The 19,608-nt window shown below is 44.8% G+C and overlaps 1 pseudogene; it reads left to right on the top strand.

The window, feature by feature from the left end:
- The first annotated feature begins 4,124 nt into the window (after window positions 1-4,124).
- LOC100729091 (heterogeneous nuclear ribonucleoproteins A2/B1-like) lies at window positions 4,125-5,218 on the top strand (annotated as a pseudogene).
- Window positions 5,219-19,608: the final 14,390 nt, after the last annotated feature.

Genomic DNA, 19,608 nt, shown 5'->3' with positions numbered 1-19,608 from the left:
AGCATGACTCATGAGGGTGGTAAGATAATATGCTGCCTTATAAAGAGGACTGGAGAGTTGGGCAAGGGTTCCAGGGCTGCTGCACTGGGATGGCACTGAGAGGACAAAGACACAGACCCAAAGGGAAGGAAAGTGAGAGAGGAGGTCAGAGAAAAGCTTGAAATTTGAGAATCTGAATATGCAGTGGTTTCAAATAAGATAAAAGACTGTGGTTTAGGCTGGTTTCCCAGAGGTCTTTCCCCCAGGGTACTGAGGTGCTCAGTGTTAAAGAAAATGTGATAAGTTCAAAACCTTTAATGAAAAACTCTTCCCTGTCATGTCAGGAGGCGGCTGTGTGACCACAAACATCGATGAACTTATGGAAACTTCTGAACTGCAAGGTTCTGCAAGAAGGCGAGGCTGCTGACAAGCAGAAAGGAGACAGAGCTGTTACTCTTTTTTATCATAAACTCATCTCTTTCTTCTTTCCCAAATATGTATGATATTTGAGGGCAAAATTAAAATGTATAGTACAATTTAACACAGATACATACATGCGTGATTGGTAGATGCAACCCCATGTAGCTAGCTAAATGTTTATCAGAGAGGATACTGGTTTCCAGTCGTCACAGAGAGAGAGGCATCTATGGGCTTGGGAGTCCCTTGGACCTGGATGGCAATGTGGCCCTGATGCTGAGGCAGTGGCTGACGGAGGGGATGAGGGAGGGGGCCTTCCCAGGAACTCAGGCCTGCCTGAGCCTTCCAGGTCAAGCTGGGGGGAGGGGGAATCAACACTCACAGGACAGCCAGCACTTCAGTCTTCGGGGTGGGCTCCCCCACCATTCTCCCCACAGTATCAACTCATCTACTCCACTCTGTGAGGGTGAAACCGCGAGCCACCTTCTCAAAGGAGGAAAAGAGACTGATAATCACAAGACTCCCAAGTACACAGCTTCTCAGGGGTATTTCACTCAGGGATGTCTGCCTGGACCAGTGTTCTCAATGGCTCATTCACACTGTCCTGGGCAGTATTTCCATCAGGAGAAGGGACTGAGAGGCCCCCTGGCATTGGTGTCCCCTGGGCCAGCTACCTTGCCTTGAACTAGTGCAGCCCTGGGCGATCAGGGACTGAGGACGTGAACACCTAGAACATTCAAATCCATACCTTGGAAAGCACACAAAGGTGCAAAAGAATCAGAATGTAGCTCCTACATTTGAACTACCTGCTCCTGATGTTCGCGGTCTACAGAAACTGGCACAGCTACACACCCTTCTTCCTGCCCCCGAATCCCATGAGGGTAAGGACAGCACCACCTGCATCTTGTGAGCAGACGATTATCTTTACTCAGCTGAAGAGAGCCAGCCACCGCACCAGTCTCCACATGCTGCAGCTTCTCCTCTCATTTCAAGTCTGAGCGTGCTGCAGACACCTGAACTGGGTTAATTCTGTGTGCTCTGCCAATTTGCATTTACATGTTCGGCATTTACATGTGCATTTGCATATATGTGTGTGCAGGCAGGTGTGTGTTTCCCCTCGACCTTCCCCTCTTGGAGTCCTTTTGCTCTAGGCCTCCCTTGCTGTTACTGTTTCATCTCCCCACTCCTCTGTCCCCATCTCTCTTGCACCCCTTCTTCTGTGGTTGTTCCGTGAAGCCCTGAATAATGAGGCAGGACTCATTACACAGCATAAAACATCAGGGGCTCAGCAGCTGCTGAGCAGCAAGGCGGTGGAGCAGAAGCCAACACCTTCAGAACTTTGGATTCACCCCAGCCTTCAGGTGACTTCACCTTGTAGGGCTGCGTTTTATGCATATTGATTCTGCTGCTTTATTCAGGTATCCAGGCCTCCTCAGAGGCAGGAGTGAGGGCAAACTGGGTGCAATTACAGTTGAGCCACACAGCATGGTGCATTTGGAGAACAAAACACATCCTCCCCCAGGGGAGGCCAGCCCTTGCCAAGCCTTGTGCCTTAACGTGCCCTAATGTTCCCTGTTCTGAGCAATCCCAGTGACCAGCAGACAAGGCGGTGAGGGCTCCCACTGTGCTGAACGGCAGCATGGCGAGTTCAGAGCACTTATCAGTGGAGCTGGCCCTCATTAGGACTCATGAGATGCAGTATCGACGCTGCTAACTATGCAGCAATGAAAACCGAGTGCAGTGCTGGTAAAAATAGCACACATTTGCCCCCAACACCAGTGTTTAATCCATTATGGAGTCATTTCTTTCCCCTCTCCCCATCCAACATTCCTTTGAAAATCCTCCTCCCACGATGCCAATGAAAGCAGCTGTAATTATCTAAGTAGCAGGTTGCAGAGCCCCAGTGGAAAGCAGAACAGCTCTTCTTAGGCTGGCTGGAGCAGCAGCCACCCCCTGCTTGTGACAAGGAGGACATTCACAGTCCCCAAGACCCAGCTCCTCTATTGCTGTTCAACTCCGCATGAGGTGTTCGCTTTCCTCCCCAGGAACCAGGAGATAAAGGCGTCCACAGAGGCAGCACCTGTGCAGCCCCGAGGGCACAGGAGGCTCCAGATATTCCTCATTAATCATAGCCCGCAGCCACTGCCTGGAAACAAAGCCCCCGAGTCCACCACAGGCACAGGACAACAAGGAGAGTTACCAATGTGCTTTCCACACTCTAGGAACAGTTCCCCTGAAGTCATCTTGCTGCAGAATTAGGCTAAGCGCATAGAAGGAAATGTGCTCATCCCAGATGTATAAATTAACTCCAAACTTCAGTCTAATAGGCTTTTCCTTGATGCAGCAGAATTGACAGGTCTTAATGACCTACATTTGGCAAGTTTCTCACTCCGTGAGAAGTATCAGACACAGCGTCCCAGCTCTGACAGCAGCAGAGGGTGGTTCCATTCCCTGGAGCCCTCGAATGCAGGACCTGGGACTGTCACTCTCTGGCAGAGGTGAGCATAGTGCCTTGGGGCACCAAAGGACCCCACTTCTGGGCTCCAGGGCTCCCACTAGGCTGATCCAGCACCTGGTTCTGGCCCCTGCTCTCCTCTTCCTTTGTTGTTCCTGACTTTTCCACCAAATGGTTCTTTTCCTGAGAAGGTTTCTGCCTCCATTTGCCACAGCCCCTGCTTTGGGCACACAGAAGGTGCTTAATTACAGCTTTTTCCATGAGTACTTAGTGGACACCAAGCCTAAGCACAAAGCTTCCACTCAGTGGTGAGGAACCAAGTCCAATGCTAATTATCGAGGAGACACAGCAGCTGGTCTCCTGTCCACCCAGGACTAGCTGTGTCACCAGAGCTCTGTGGCTCCCTCGGTACCCCTCATTTGAAGCCCCATCCTCACCCTGGAGCTTGAATTCTGGGACACACAGCCTGCCCTGGGCTGTGGTGTGAGGAGACCGAGGCTGGGTGTGCAAGGATGTGAAGACAGGTTAGCAGGGGCTGGGCTGACCACAGGGATCCCAAACCAATGGGGAGAAAAGGAACAGAGTGCGCTGAATGGTTCAAATAAACAGACACCATGGAGTATGGTTTGTGGAGAGTCCAAGAAGGTCTAAACTCTCTCAGGAGTAAGGATTCTTTGGGAGTAGAAACGGGGACTCCTCTGGCTCACCCTAATTATTGAGTTTTCACAGATTTGAGGATGCAGGAAAAAGAGGGCACATCCAAAGCAAAATCTTGTGAAGTTAGAACACAGGCAGTAAATTTTGCCAATTAAGAGAATATTTGATCTCTAAGGTTGACAGCTTTATCGCTCCGGAATAGGGTGTCACCAGCCTGTATCCCTGCTGCCTCAGCTGTGGTGTCATTTTGACTTCAGAGTGCTGGGAATAGTTTTTCTGACACAGCCAAGCTCCCTTTATGGTCAGTAACTTAACCTCACAGAGCCTGGTATCCAGCTACAGCTGAGTTCTCTCTGACACTGCTTGGCAGCACCCACGGCAGGTGTGGGCTGTCGAGAAGGCTTCTGTGTGGACAGTTCTGGAGCTCCAAGCCAAGATGGGGAGCCCCTCATTTCCACCCTGGTGAGGCCCTTACCATGCCATAGCAGTGCACACGTGGGCAGAAGAGGAAAAAATGGAGGCACCTGGAGTCTGAGAGACCAAGAGAAATCCCATGGGTGCAAAAAATTTAAAGGGAAAAAAAGAGACAATCGGAAACAAGGGCGCCTTTGTGGAGATGGAAAGAGGATGTGAGGGTGAGGGAGACAGGATCAAGAAGAAAGGAAAAAGAGAAAAGAAACAGTTTTTTGAGCTCTTTATTGGTGGCTTAAGTTTTGAAACCACAGAAGGAACTTTGAGGAACTAGTCCGAGCCGTGGGGAAACTGATAGGCCACGTGGTTATGAGGGACCCTGAGAGTAAAAGACCAAGCAGACTTGGTTTGATCCCTTTCTCATCCGTGGCTGAGGTTGATGCGCCACAATTGCAAGACCTCATTGAACTGATGGGAGAGCAGCCGACCACAACACACAGCAGCAAGAGCAGAGTCTGACAAACCGGGACACGTGATGGTGGGAAAGTGTTTGCTGGTGCAGTTAAGCAATACACTTAGGAGAGTCACCTTAGAGATTGCTTTGAAGCATATGAAAAAATTGATACTATTGAGACAATTACTGATAGTCAGTCTGGAAAGAAAATAGGCTTTGGCTTTGTTACTTTTGATGACCGTGATCCTGTGGATCAAATTGTATTGCAAACATACCATACCATTAATGGTCATAATGCAGAAATAAGAAAGGCTTTGTCCAACAAGAAATGCAGGAAGTCCAAAGTTCTAGGAGTGGAAGAGGAGGAAACTTTTGATTTCAGGGATTTGCCTGGCGGTGGTGAGAATTTTGGACCAGGACCAGGAAGCAACTTTAAAGGAAGTTTTGATGGATATGGAAGTAGATGTGGATTTGAGGATGGCTACAGTGGGTATGGGGGAGGACCTGGAGGTGGCAATTTTGGAAGTTACCTTAGATAAGGAGGAGGAAGGGGAGAATACAGTGGTGAGGATCTGGATATGGAAACCAGAGTGGGAGCTATGGAGGTGGTTATGACAACTATGAAGCAGGAAATTATGGACGTGGAAATTACATTGATTTTGGAAATTATAACCAGCCACCTTTTAACTCTGGCCCAATGGAAAGTGGAACCTGGTGGTAGCAGGAATGTGGGGGTTCCACATGGTGGAGGAAATTATGATCAGGAGGCAGGGGAAGAAGAGAGGATTATGCTGGATGGAGCCAGTACTGGGCACCTTTTCTTTGCCATGGGCTTCACTGTGTAAATAGGAGAAGATAAGAGCCCAGAGGTAACAGAACAGCTTCAGGATATCAAAGTAACAATGTTAAGGAAACTCTTATCTCAATTGTGCATAAACAAGCAGTAATACGGCAGAAGACACCAGAGCAGATGCACAGACCATTTTGTGAGTGGACTGGATCGTTTAATACCTGCCTTACTGTGGAAGCAGCACGGTGAAAAAATGTCTTTGAGTTAGTTTCTTACTGTTTAATTGTTGCTTCTTTCTAGTAGTCTTTGTATGAGTGTAGAAGCATTTCTCCTTTGATAATGTTAAAGTTGTAAGTTTCGGGTGACACATGAAACCATTTTTAAGAATTTTCTCAAAGTTTTGAAAAGTTATTCGTCAGAATCATGGTGTAATAAGTCATAATGCTTTTCCTTTAAAAAGTTTAAGTGTGTGTGTAGAGTTAAGAAACTGTTGACATTATGATTTAATAAAATAATTCTAAGGAAAAAACAAATAGAAAGAATCAAGACGCAGCACATATGCATGCCAATTCCCCACAGTGAAGGCATTTATCACATATTACAAACGTATATAGTAAAAGTACCAGGAAATAGGGAGGCAGAGACAATTCTAGGGTCAGTTCTCTCTGATAGCAACTCACCCCCAGGAGAGCCGCAGGGCTGGGGGGGACCTTAACCCATCTAGGGGGAGGCCCTAGTGGTCTAGGGACCTCCCACTTAACAGTCCCATTCCACACAGTGCTGTAACCCCGAGCCCCAGACCCAGTGTGAGCTCTCGGGGAACACTCTTCCACGCCCAGCCTCAGTGAACCCTGGCTTGGAGCTGGGACAGGAGAGGGGCAGGTGGCCTCCTGGATGCAGTTTCAGGACCCTTCTCCCACTAGTGCCAGATCTTTAGGATCTTCCCTGGTGGACAGGGGTGGACAGAAGGCTGGGATGCAAAATAAGCCTGAGTATAGCTGACACATTTCATCAGACTGATCCTGAGGCCTTTGAGACCACACAAGCAAGTTATCTGCATGAACTGAGAAATCATCACCAAAGCAAACCTGGATAAGCCCTTGTGCTTCATGTGCTCTTAGGTGACTTGAGGAGCACTGATGCTGAAGGTCACACAGTCACAGTACATCCTGAGCCCCTTGCTCTGCTGTGAACAGCACCTCTGATGTGTGCTGCATGTGGTAACAGTTTTGCCTAGTTACTGCCCCGGGACAGAGGCCACTTTTGCTGAACTCACTGGCCCTTCGCTTCAGCCCACAGATGTCTGAGGGCAACATGATGAGCTCATATCTATCTCCTTTGCTGTTGTAGCCTTTGAGTCAGCGCCTGCCCATCTCCACACATAGAAGCACAGAACAGCTAAGACCTGCATGGTTAACTTGGCCACCGCCCACTGGAGCAGTTCACCTTCCTTTCTCTCTACTCTTTTCTGCCTCTATCTTCGTGCTCCTTTAAAAGCCACCAAAGCCTCAGCATCTGAAGTCCTTTGACCCTGTCATAGCATCCAGACCCACCAAGCCAGAATGTTTTGCACAAGAAGGTGGCGCCAGACATATGAGAATTCAGCAGGCTCTGAGACGCATCAATTCTGACCATCTGGGGGCTTTACATGCATCAAAAGAAGGAACACCTGGCCAGTGGAAATGACTGGACTTTAGCCCAACTAGACACCAATAAAAACGTGCTCCTGTTTTGTGAGCAGCGGTTGGGTTACCCTCTCCCCTAGTTACTGTCTCCCGTTAATTAGCCAAGGCTCCAGTCAGCTGAAGCTCTCCGCACCCAGTAACCCTTTGCCTTTTCAGGAAAATGTACACTGCCAGGGTGGCCTGGTCTCGTTTCTGTGTCTCTAGTTTGGTGATCAATAATGAGCATCTGCTGATGGCAGGCAGGAATTTCTCCACAGCATGTTCCAAGAACCAAAGTTCACAAAGCGCTGCAGCCAACTCAGCAAAAAGAACAGTGCTGCCACCTAGTGCCTACCCTGCCTGTCTGGGTCCCTGCAGTGGGCACCAGCTCTCGGCTGACTTAGGCTCTCTCAGGACACCATCTGCCAGAGTCACGTTTCCGATAGCTCTGCACAAGCTTTGACTTGAGGTTTGAGCCTGAAGGCAAAACCAGTCACATTTCCTTGCCCTCCTCCTTCCCTCAAGCCAAAAACAAGCTAAAACAAAATCTACAAACCCTAAGAAATATATTGATGTCAGAACTGGGGTTTATACTGCTACCCCATTCAGTCTAGAAAGTATTGTAAGTTTCTAATTTTTTTTTTTTCTGGGACCCAAAACATAGTATACAAAAAGTTGAGCTGTTTAGTTGCTATCAGTTAATCACCAGATCCAAGTCTTCAAATATGGTTCTAAAATGACATCTAAGGGTGTTATTAGGGGTAAAGAAAGACAAAATGAATATTAACAGGGGTTTTACAGAGACATTCAGTATGTGTAGACACCAGGAATAAGCAGATATGTTAGGTTGAGGAATTTATAGAGTCCTAGGCTCAACTAGTTCAGCCTAAATCTCAGAAGAATCAGAACCGAGTGCCAACCTCTGGATCACAGTGTGTGGCTATTTTCTGAAAGCACCTTGTAGGCCCTTTAACAGCTTTTGCCAGTGCAGTTATGGAGAGCATTAAGTTGGAAAAAGCTATACTAGTTAGGGTAGCATCTCAGTTAATTGCAGCGTAGACCTTTCTATCCCTTTGTATACATTAACATTAAAGACCTCTTTCCGTTAGGAAGTATATATTTAAATAAACAAGGAAGCAAAGACAAGGACCTACAAATGGTTTGAGTGATTTAAAATTATTCTATTTAAAAATGTTGGCCTTTATAAGATTCAAAATCTCAACAGGAAATTGGTTGATGTATTGCCTCATTTCATAATAAAAAATATGCTTACATTTAAAAAGCTAGAGAGACATCAGCAAACATGAGGAACCCTGTGTATTGGACCATTAGAAAGAAGGTAAAGCCAGAGTTATGGTTTCGATCTAAACTGCCCTCCAAACTCCTCTGTGTTCAAAGGTGGAGCTTACGGAAGGTGATTGGACCAAGAGACACTATTCCCATGGGTGAATGATCCACTGGTGGCTTCACAGCTATACATGCTGTTAGGGGTGGGTCCCTGAGAGGATGCCTGAGAGGGACATATTTTCAGACCCAGTTCCTCCCTTCACACTCTGCTTCTCGGCTTTCAGGAGGTGAACAGTTCTCTGTGACCTTCTACCATGCAGTTTCTGTATTGGCACTTGCTTACCATGGACTGAACCCACTGGAACTGTAAATCAAAATAAACCTTTTCTTAAACTGCAGGTGTTACTCATTTTAGTGGGGTTACATACATGAATACAAATGACCATGTAATTCAAGAAGCCTTTGGCATTAGTTTGTGGTAGTTTAGAAAAAGTCAATGATGCAGTGTAGAGAATCCTTAGATCATTGTGTGCAGTGCTTCACATGTGATTCTGAAACTCAGCTCATAATAGCAGAATGCTGGTAGGAATTTGTACTGTAAAGGCTACATTCAGATGCTGTCTATTGGGAACAAGGACTGTAATTGCATTGGGATAGAGACCATGTGTGTTATGCTGTAACAAAAAATTTGCAAACATTCTGCCCATGTCCTGCGACTATACAGGAGACTAAAGTTAAGTGTGGCAGATGAATTAATCTGACAGAGAAGATTTCATGGAAGACCCACATTTAATTTGTAACCTTAACATGGATAATGCTAGCTGCCTTTAGCCAGACCCTCAGTAAGAATCAAGAGCAAAAAGCAAGGATGAAAGGTATAAAAAGTTGGCAGTTTTCCATCAGAAAGGAAGCACCTATAAAACTGGGGCAAAGAAGAGCATGGTTACTAAAAAGATTAGTACCAAAGAGAACCAAAGTGCTTTCTACATGGAAAAGAATAAAGATGCATGGAGGTATCTTAGAGATAAAGACCCTACTCCCTGCAGATTCAACAATACAAAACTGTGAATCTTTCATTTGAGAAGGGAGTCCTTGAAATGCCTACCTATTCACAGCCACCTGCAAAAGTGTATCCTTAAGTTTAGCCACCTGAGTACTAATAGGCCTCTAAAGCCATGCTCCATGGGACCTGCCTACTGCTTAAGATAGTGGCAAATGTTGACGTCATCCTCCTGAAACTGGTATCGCAATTGTGCAGAATGCAAGTGTTACAGTGTCACAGAGGCTTCTACCCAGATTTCAGAAGAAGGTGTGGGAAACTAGGTATTGTGCTTCTGCAGAGGCAGAAGGTGAAATTTTAAGAGTGAAACTAAAGTTGCTATGGATACCCAAGAAGTTGAAGATGCCAAGAATTTGAAATGACTGTTGAGAAAAATCACAGGCCACAAGCAGAGCCAGCCTAAGAAAGAGGTCATATGGCCTGCCTCATTCCTGTGATGCTCTTGGTTCACCACCTGCCCTAGGTGATGAACATGAAACCACAAGATTTGACATTTGCCCGTGGGTCTCCAGCTTGCTGTAGTCTCATCCCTTTCTATCCTTCCATTCCTTCCTTTTAGAATGGAAATGTTTGCCCTATGCCATCACATGTTGAAAGCATTTAGCTATGTTTTGCATGTTTTAAAGGAGACCCCAACTAAGAGTTTGCCTTGAGCCTCACAGGAGACCCTGGACTGTTTTGCAATGCTGAAGCTGTTACAACTTTTGTAACTCTTGGAGATGGACTAAATGCATTTTTCATGAGATGAACATGAGCTTTTGCATGAGGTAGAATGTTATATAGGTTTGGAATGTTCCCCCAAAAGACTCATATGCATAAGTGGACTAAGGTGGGAAGCAATGGGTCACTGAAGATATAACTTAGAAGGTTGCGTTCTTATCCCTGGCTCTTCTTTTCCCTCTCTGATACCTGGCCACCGTGGCATGCACAATTGCTATCTGCAAATCATTTCCACTGCTGTTTCCACCTTGGAGCCTCTGGACTATGGGAAGAAGCCATGAAAACAGTAAGAAAAAATTAACCCTCCCTTATTTTGCAGGTGAAATGGAAAATGATTAACACAGACTTGTATGTATCTTCTTCCTCAGTTATTCCTCTTTCTCTCTCTGCATCTGGCTCTCTCTCTCTCTCTCTCTCTCTCTCTCTCTCTCTCTCTCTCTCTCTCTCTGCTTTCTGGCTGCCATGAGGTCAGCAGCTTTCTTCTACCCTGGCCTTCTGCCCTTGTTCTTTGCTGCTTCTGTCTTAGTCAGCTGACCGTGGACTGAATCTGCCAAAATCTTGAGCCAAGCTGTATCAGTCTTCTTTAAGTTATGAGAGTCAGGTATTTTGTCCCAGTGACAGGAAACCTAACTAACATACCTAAACTCACAAAGATAACCCAGTTCCAGGAAACGAATCTAGAAGAAATGTTATGCCCCCTACTTGGGACAGGACAGGTATTGCCAGGTGCCTCATGATAACTCCGTATTTTTCTTAACAAGAGAGAATGATTTAATGGACACTCTTGCTAGAAGCAATAACTGAAACTTAAAAGTGGAGAAAAAGAGAGACACGTAGGTGAAGGGGACTGAACTAATCAAAGCACACATCTTCATACTCTGCTCAGACAGAAACTTGAAAAAGCCAGTAGAGCCATTTAGATCAGAAGAGTGCCCCACTCCTTCCCATTCCATTTTTTACTTTGTGTATGTAAGGTAGGCTTGTTAATCAACCTCTAGGTCTTTGTCATATAGAGGTTAGATGCAGGCATAGCTGTAATATATTCAGCTGAAATAGGTAGTTAATCCCCAACTCAAAACAGTTAAATTTTAAAGTCTTAAAATAAACATGGCAATTTAGTTGTACTTTGGAGTATAACTAAAAAGAAAACCTTGGAAATCTTCTGTCAAGTTGTAAACATGGAGGATGAAATTGTTCTTGAGTCTGTAGTAAATTTCTTTTCTAAGTTTTGCTTGATTAGGATGGCTTGCAGTACATGAAGTTTGCATTCTTTGGGGATGTGGGTGCGAGTACACAGCACAGCTTGTTCCTGTTTAATCCCTTTCTCCTTCCCCCACACCTTCCTCCCTCCTGCTCTAACCCTCCTTTGCTTTTGCTCATTCTTACTGTGTTGTTCTCCTTAGTTCGTGTGTGCACCGTACAACGCTCACACACATGCAGGTATTCGGCACCGTACCTGATACATCTTAAGTCTTTTTACTTCTCCTTCCCCCTTCCCGTGCCCTCAGTCAGTTTCTGATGAATTTTTGCCAGATTTTTTGCTATGTAACTGCAGGGATTTGGCAAAAAGAGTTTGATGTCTTTCTCTTTTCTTGGATTAGTTAATTATGACTGAGATCTAATTAGTCTCAGAAGAAGGAAGTGTGATGCTTTCCTCTGCCCACTCGCCCAGCCCTGCATTACTCCTGAGCTTCCACTGATTGCTATTTATTTCTGGAAGTTGAGATTCCACTGCAAGAGTGCTTTCACATGCTTTAATAGTTTAAAGCTAGGAAATTTCTCTTTTCATTATTTGTTGTGCAAATCATATTTTCCAAGTTCCCTTGAAGTAAGAGTAGAAATGTTTCACCTTCGCCTCACAGGGCTGGAAGCTTCACTCCGGAGCCTTCTCAGAGACGGTCACACCCCCAGCTCCTGCCCCGGTGGTGTGCGGTACCTCCTGTGCCGGATACCACTGTCACAGGACACACTTGGTTGGTGCCCACACCCACCTGCCTCAGACAGTGGCCTCCGTGACCCTGTGTCTTCTGTTACATGAGATCTGACCAGCCCACTCTTTTTGGAACAACTATTCACTTCTGGATTATGTCTCAGTATTTTAGGTTTCTTTCTAGGATTTGCTTGCTGATTTCACTAAGGACATACTCATGCACACACATGTATTCATCTTCATATACAAATGCACAGCACACACCTGCATTCACCATTATACACTTGCACACACAAGCACATACATGTCTGCATTGTAAAAATGCATGTGTATAACCACAAATGCATACATACCACACACACACACACACCCACACATGCACACCACACACACGCATCCCCACACATGCACACCACACACATGTGTACCACACAATACCATATCCATGTACATAAAATATGGCCCACACTTATGGATGCACAAAGTCACACATGCATGCACAGTACACATGTGTGCACATATGCATAAACACATTTACACACGTGCATGCACACCACTCACACACACCATATGTATACCATGCACACACATCTACACATATCATTCATATATGCATAGGCACACAGTTACATGTGCACATCACCCATGTGTTCACCATACACATACATCTATGCTCATACATGTACACATATCCACCTCACATGTACACACATACACATTACAACCACACCCACACCCATGAGCACACAAGCTACATGCCTCCTCATACACAGGGAGACAGCCTGAACACAGGCATTTCCTGCTTGTCAGCCAGAGGCCACCAGACCTGCTTTTCAGTCTACCCCTGGTCCCTTATCCTCAGTTCTGCCATCTACTGAATCTTCCCCACCTGACTTCAGAGGAGCTTGGGGCCTGTAGCTGCATCCACCACTTAGAACCTCAAGCCTCTCATTTGCGTCAGGCCTGCCCAGCAGAGCTGGCTTCCTCAGCCTCTGTCTACTCACCCTGCTGGACCTGCTCAGCTAAGCTGCACATATGTGACCTTCTATGATGAAAGTGCTAAAACATTTCAATGTCTTTCATTTGACATGGGTTACTCCTTTCCCTCAAATTGTGTCAAATCCACTGGCCCATAAAGATACAGCTCATAACAAAGATGACTGCCCTACGAAGGACCTCCAAAAGAAATGACATTGTACTTCCAAACATATTTTTGCTGTGTGATGACACTTAAATAGCTGGTTTATATCCTGTCTCTTAGAAGTGCATTCCTTTGTTCAAGGGCTTTCTGAGACAGAATCACCTGCCACATGGTGAAATAGGGCAATTAGGATTTCTTAGCCCAGAAATCAATGCACAGCAATGTCCCTAAGGCTGCTATGTCCTTCTGTCTTCAACTAATGAAAAGTAGTGCTATCCACAGGAAAGACAGCTCACAAAGGATGTGAATGTGTGACCACCTAGCCTGTACTAGAAGGAGTGGGCGGCTGCACACTTTTGACCAAGAACCATGACAGATCTAAATGCTCAAGTGGGCTCTCTTGCTATTTTTAATTATACCAGTCAGAGAGTTTCCTGAAGAGGAGACCTGAAGACAGGAAATCGCTCAAAATAGATGGGAAATTAACACGCAGGCCAGGTCACTAGCTTCCTGTGGGTCTCCTGCGGAATCTGGACAGCTCGGTGCATCATTCAGCAGGAAACCAGGAAACAGAAGAGTAAACAGTGTGCACATTCACGGCGTGAGAGAGTTTATGTATGTGGTAGTTTGCAAAGGAAGAAGTGCAACACAGTTAAAATCAAAGGCTCGGAGATGTGTTGGAAGTTTGGCTACAGTGACAACAGTCATGAGGAGCGGGTAATGGACTGTGGGGAGCTGTGCAGCAGGAAGGTACTGAGGCAGGTGCTGTCCACACAAAGTCCTTTTCATCAGCTCTCTGGCTCTGAGTCCCCTCTCTCCTTCTCCTCCTGGCAGAGGCCAAAAGTGCTTCACAGGGAGAGGGGTGCCTTGTGCCTAGGCAGAAGGGGACCATGGAACTCCACCCGTGGTTCTCAACTGCCTTAAGGGCAACAGCTGCACCTGTTGGGGTGGTACCTGCTGGTTCCTTCATCTTATGCTTGACCATTGAGTGGTGCATGCGACCCATGAAGGACACCAGACAAAGACCAGGAAGCTCCAGCAGACCTGCAGCGCAGACCTCCCGGCCCGTATGTCTAGACAGCAGTTCCCAGCCATGCTCCAGTGCCAGGCAGGGAGGTGCCTTCCAGATGCCCGCCCAGTAGGAGTTGAAAGAATTTTCAGATCAGCTTTTCCTAAAACAAAATTTACATGTGTTTCTGGAGACCTGGCCACACTTTTACCCATTGTACCCACCATTGTTCTATTCTGGGAGTTCTAGACCTCTTAGTGGTAATGAATATTAATATCATGGTATTTTAGAGTTCAGTTTTGCATATAAATGAAGGGAAATGTTTGGTATTTTGAAGTTTAACTCTTTCAGAACAGCTGGTTTCCATTCATTTTCTGAGTGATAGTATAGAGTTTTAAGTGTTTTCAACAGTTTTTCTAAAAGCAGAACATATTTATTGAGAGAAAGAAAGCTTCTGTCTGAGAGAGAGACAAAAGGAGTCCCAAGTGGGACTGCCTTTTCTAAGGACTTTTATAGAATAACAAAACCATATAAGAGACAAAGCACTTATAAGCAATGAGCAAAGAAAAAGCAAAATTTGAAGCATAAAAATGTGTTACCCAAACAAGTCCCAGTCCAGAGTCAATGAAGCAAAGGCAAACACTTACCTCTGTCCAATGATCTCAGTGGAAGACCTCCAAATGATATAGGAGAATGAAACTCCCAACTTACTATATCTGGTTCTTGTTCTCTAAAAGCAAAGAATGAATTTTAGGAACAACAGAGGTTAAGAGCAAAACATATTGAGAGAAAGACAAGGGGTCCCAAGTGGGTTACCCGTGTTTTCAACATTATAAAAGTTAAGAAATTGCACTCATGAATTCCAGGAATCTAGATAAATCCAGATCGCAAGGAGGATCTTAACCTGCTCAGCACTTGGTGGTGTGATGACTCCAGGATTCTAGGTCTCGCCATACATTTCCCTCACAGCCAAGCCATGAATCCATGGTCCCAACTGATGGCACCTCCCTACTCTCCAGTACTTTTGTGTCTTCTGTGCTGTGCTTGAATGTAGGATAATGAGCCTTTCCAAGCCATGGCCCTGAGAGCAGGGACTCTTCCAAATGTACCATGGTGAAAACAGCCATTGAGGATTTGCTTTTAATTGTGACCTATTCTCTCCTTAGAAGTTCCCCTTTTATCATCTCCACTGCTAGAAAAATAAGAAAATGCATAGAAATTTATGAAGAAATAGATATGTTTCTTTTTTAAAATTAGATATTACCTGATGTTAGGCAGAGAAAGTTAGGAGTAAATTTAAAGGCAGATACACCTTCAAATATTTTGAGTTGACGCCAAATCCCCACTGATCATGTAAATGCTAGTGTGTCCCATGTCTCTTGTACTCTCCTGACTCTTGCTGAGCTGAACGGTAACATGACAGTTGAGGACCAGGATTTGACCAGCAGTGTGCATGCCGGGCTGGGTGCTGCAGCCTCCAGATGCGCTGACAGCCCTCATGGCATAGGACAGATGTCTGCTGGCTTGGATGTGCTGCAGGCTCTTGGCTCCTGCAATCCTTCAGCTTGTGGCAGGTTTCATTTTTATCCCTGCAGCATCTCAGAAATGGTAATTGGATCCCTGAAAGTCGTGGCTCAGGTAGACTTCGAAAAGTACCAATGGCACTATGCTTCAGATAAGTGATCTTAATCTTTATCAAACATTTGTCTGTGTCCCGTCTCCAGAAGATGGTTTTGCTTTGCTCTGCACCTTTAAACAAAGGAATGAGAGAGCCTCTTCCCTGGCTCCAGAGCTTCTTTGTCTAATTAAAGCCTCATCCCACTCTCTCCACACCAGCTCAAAAGCAGGCTTGGCCCACCTCCAGCCATTCCTCCTCTTCCCAGAATCCAGCTTTCTTTCTCTCTGTAGGTTTCCCCCTGAGCCATGAGCGACCTTTAGCTGGAATGGAAAACAAGACACAGCAGGCAGCACTTAGGTGCTTGAATGCCTCAGAATACACAGTGCAGGCAGAGATGCAGATACAATTGCTGGACAGAAAGGAAGCTTCAGGTGGCAATGCTTCAAACATCTGATAGCAATTCCATAAGGCCCTACATTCCCTTCAAATTTAGGCCAAGAGACTTCAAAATTGTAGGTCAAAACAGAACTGCATCCTCATTCATATGCTAAGACTCTAACCCCCAGTGACTGTATTAGGAGAGAGGGCCTGTACAGAGGCACTTCAGAGTAAATAGCTCATAAGGTGGGGGAGAATTGATGTCCTCCTGAAAAGAGGTGAAGACACCTGGAATGTCAAGCTCAGAGAAGAGACTCTGGGAGGCCATAGCAATTAGGTGTGCAGGTCATCTGCGGAGGACAAAGAAAATCTGCCCGGAGTTTCATCTTCCAGCCCTAGAACGGAGGGAAAGAACATGATTGTCCATACACCCGAGACTGTAAGATTCTATGGCTCTGCCATACCATCAAGACCCCTTGAGGATTTAATTAACTTTTCAAAAATTACCAAGCTAGGTTCTAAAATACATTCCAGTGTGTTTCAGAACAGCAGAGCGACTGTTATGTGAGGACTTGGCTCAGGAAAGAATGTTTGAACTGAGGGGCAAAAGCACATAGACATGGTGAGAAGAGAGTGGTTAAAAGTGGAGGATGTTGTGTCTGGCCGTTGTGCTTCCCTTTCCCCTTCCCCAGAAAACCGCCTACCCTTGAGAAGACTACTCCTTGCCCAAACTCCTTTTCTGTTTTTCTTCTTTTGTCTTACGCTGAAATGCTAAAGAAAAGCCATAGAATCCCCAGTTTTGGTGCTACTGGAAGTCTCCATAACACTGATTGTTGGTTGAGATGGCCTCTCCTGACCTCTTAGTGTTCAGAGCAAGTCTCATCTCGGAGTAATCACTGCATCCTCTGTGGCACCGTGATCACACACTGCAACACTCCAGAAAAAAGAGTTCGAAGTTTTCCAACACAGCGACATGGTAGATGTGTACGGAGATGTTAGTGATAATTACATTAATATGATCATCACAATTTACATCCATCACAATCTATTATCACATATTATCACAATCTATCACTCTATGTGTGTAAAATCAATAAGCATGTGCCAATTAAAATTTAGAAACGGAAGCCTAAGTTATAAAGAAATAAGAAAATAAAACCTTTGGCTTGAAAATATATTCTATTTCTAATGATTGATAATCATCCTGGGCTGGTAATAAATTTGGTAAATGATTGAAGTAAGGTAGAAGTAATAAAGGTAGATATGAAAGAGACAAGGAAAATCATAAATTTAAAATTACACTTTTAAATAAAACTATAGTTTCAGGAACTATCAAAGTTATCTACAGTTACAATGCTTATCAGTCACTTTCCCATTACTAGGACAAAAAGCTCAATTCCTCTAGCTTACACACTGGGCTGCTTGAAATTTCATTACCAGATCAATTCATCATCCACAGGCCAATCTCAGCCTCTCATGGAGCCTTAGAACATTGACAAAATGTAGACTAGTTTTTGCCAGAATTAACACACGTAGTCTCCGTCCCAGGTACTAACACAGTTCCTGTTCACTTCTGCAGCCTCATGATCCTGGCCTTCGCTGTCCACAATAATTCTCATCTTCTGAAGTCTAAACAGAGCATCTCAACAATCTCTGCTTATAGCATTCTAAGGCCACTCTAGCTAACATCTCCAAGTCTTTTTAATCTCTGGAAAACCAGTTCTGACAGCTTCTGAACTCCATGTTCAAGTATAGTCACAGAAATGATCAGGAAGTATCACTGTTAAGTGGACAGCATCTTTAAATTTCAGACATGAAAACTTGCCTTTGCACGTAGCCTTCTAACCTATCAAACGGGTAATGTGAAGACATTAGGATAAACATCCTAGGTCATTCGTCTTGAAGATATTGCTAAGATCACATAAAAATCTACAACTTTACCCCATGACTTGCCTCTCTCTGGAAGGCTTGCACTCTGTTCTGAGTGCAAACCTTTTATTTCTGCTCAATAAGCCTTTCTATGCCTTTATTAATTATCCTGTAATCCTTTTCTGTGATATAAATCTACGATCCTACAACCTAATTCACAGGTAAGGTGATGTCTTGGTTATTTTTCTCATTGCTGAGGCAATATGCCCGACATGAAAAGTTAAACAAGAGAAGATTTATTTGGCTCACAGTTTGCAGAGGTTTCAATCTATAGTTATCTGGCTTCCAAAGCAGGGTGGCACAATAGAGGAGCTTCACGGATGAGAAACAGTTGATGGCAAAGCAATGCAGGAAGAAGTTACCAAGCAGCAGGAACTTCTTTTTCTCCCTTTAAATCCCATCCAGGCTATCTGCCCTTTGCGCAGGGTCATTCACACCCAGGTTGGGGAACTTTTAGCCTCAGATCACATCCTAGATCTTCCCAGCACCAAAAATCCTCACCTATGAATGCATGAGGGTTTGGGGATACATAATAAGTGAGTTGATCCCCCATCTCCTTTTTGGAAATACTTTCTTGAACGCTGTTTAGTGATGTGATAAGAAATTAGATTGTACTCTCATGTCATTTTTACATTGTTCCAAATAATAAAGAGCTTCAAAAATATAACTCTCATTCATCAGAATATGTGGAAACATGCAAAAGTAACTCTCAAACAAGGTACAAGTCCCCTCCTCAGTTTCCCTTCATCACATCCCCTGTCATCAACAGGCCTCTCTTGAAACTGACAGGGCTTTCTATAGTTTGAGACTCAACTAACTGAAACCAGGACTGAGATGAAGTAAATGGCTTAGCGCCAGCCCTCTTCAGATAACTGAACCTAGTAGATGTAGAAAGTGTGAAATTCCAGAGAGACCAACTGTGCCCACAGGGTTTTGACACCTGTGGGCAGCTGGAAAATGGTGAGGGACCCTTCAGCATCCTTTGAGTGGCCATGTATAGTAAAGTGAGACCCTGGGAATTCATCTGTGCTCTGGGTAACAAAGAGAAAATGCACTCTCCAAGAAGTAAGCAGTGAGAAGTTGTCCTTTATTGACTTTGACTCTGTGAGGAGGAGAGGAAGAAAGAAAGGGAGCAAATTCACCTCACAAAGATAAGCATTCCTTGTGTGGTCCCAAATAACTCTACCTCAAATCCTAAGCTAAATAGATTTCAGACTTGCAGAGCCCATGAGTGGGCTACCATAGCAAAGTGTCTTTGAAATCTCAAGGGTCTCTGGGTTGAAAAGAATCCCCATAATTGATACATCAAAAAAATGGCTTACAAGGTCTGGGGCTCAGTAGTTCAAACACTTGTCAGGTAAGCGCAAGGTCATAAATTCAATCCCTGGTACAAAAAAAATCAGTTTACAGAAAAATCATGAACTATTTGATTGAACAAGAAAAATTGAAGAAAATTCATGGCAGTATTGTAGGATTGGAATCACAAAGTGTGCTGGTAGTACTAGTATTTACAGAATACGTATTGGTGGTTAGACTCCAGACAATGTATGTTATGGCTTGGCAGAAAGTTTGTCTACATTTTGCTTATGTCCAGAATATTTACCTGCGCCTGAGATTAAAGGGCATCAGACTAACTGATCTGGCAGAAGGAATTTCAAGGCACTCAAATGTTTCAGCAGTGGCATGGCTATTGTTGGGGCTTTAAACCA

The sequence above is a fragment of the Cavia porcellus genome, unplaced genomic scaffold (genome assembly GCF_034190915.1).
Source record: "Cavia porcellus strain 051 isolate PalLab524CR breed Dunkin Hartley unplaced genomic scaffold, mCavPor4.1 scaffold_18, whole genome shotgun sequence".
Classification (NCBI taxonomy): domain Eukaryota; kingdom Metazoa; phylum Chordata; class Mammalia; order Rodentia; family Caviidae; genus Cavia; species Cavia porcellus.
The sequence above is the reverse complement of the archived record's forward strand: the minus strand, read 5'-3'. Positions and strand labels throughout refer to the sequence as shown.